Genomic DNA, 1,024 nt, shown 5'->3' with positions numbered 1-1,024 from the left:
AAGTGTTTGTGATTATCAAGAGCCGCGGTGTCCAGAGTAATCTCAGCTAACCACCAAGAAGAAGACCCACATCCAACAGGACTAACTGGATGCGGGAGGAAGCTGTCTAAGGGTGCTTTCACACCTACACTTTTGTTTCGGAACGTGTCTCGTTTGCCCAGTTAGCGCGGTTCGATTGGCATATGTGAACAGGGCAATCGCGCTCTGTTCCGCGCCAAAGTAATCGCTCCGAGATCGCTTGAGTGAGGTGGTCTCGGCTCGATTGAAACGAACCCTGGAGCGGTTCGATTGCAGTGAGAAAGCGAAGAGAGAATTATGAGTATGGCGGGAAGTTTCGCGAGTCTCCGGATGCCCGCAAACGAGTGATGATCTCCCGGTAATCTCTCGTCTCCCTCCCGGTCATCAAATAGGCATCGTCGCGCACCCTTCTCACCCCTCCCCACCGCATCTCTCCTTAGACACATCGCGCGCCAGCACCCTGTCGATCTCCATCAAACCGCCACCTCTCCTGACAGCTGAGCGGGACGCTGCAAAATAAACCCTGACACTCTGACCAATGTGAGGAGAGTTTACTCGCACGTGACTTGTTTTAGCTCTTTTGGTCCGATTAGAAACTTTGCAGTGTGAAAGCGAACCGTACCAAGAGCAAAGTGCAACAATGTAACAATTGTAATCTCTGTTTCGGAACAACTGAATCGATTCACAGGTGTGAAAGCAGCCTAAAAGGCATGTCCAGCTACTGACCCAGACTGTATCCAAAAACCTAAAACCACAGCTGCCAGACTCATTCATTCATTCATTTTTTTGTCGGCTTAGTCCCTTTATTAATCCGTGGTCGCCACAGCGGAATGAACCGCCAACTTATCCAGAAAGTTTTTACGCAGCGAATGCCCTTCCAGCCGCAACCCATCTCTGGGAAACATCCACACACACACTCATACACTAAGGACAATTTAGCCTACCCAATTCACCTGTACCGCATGTGTTTGGACTGTGGGGGAAACCGAAGCACCCGAAAGAAACC

Source organism: Danio rerio, chromosome 13 (assembly GCF_049306965.1).
Source record: "Danio rerio strain Tuebingen ecotype United States chromosome 13, GRCz12tu, whole genome shotgun sequence".
NCBI classification, from domain to species: domain Eukaryota; kingdom Metazoa; phylum Chordata; class Actinopteri; order Cypriniformes; family Danionidae; genus Danio; species Danio rerio.
The sequence above is the reverse complement of the archived record's forward strand: the minus strand, read 5'-3'. Positions refer to the sequence as shown.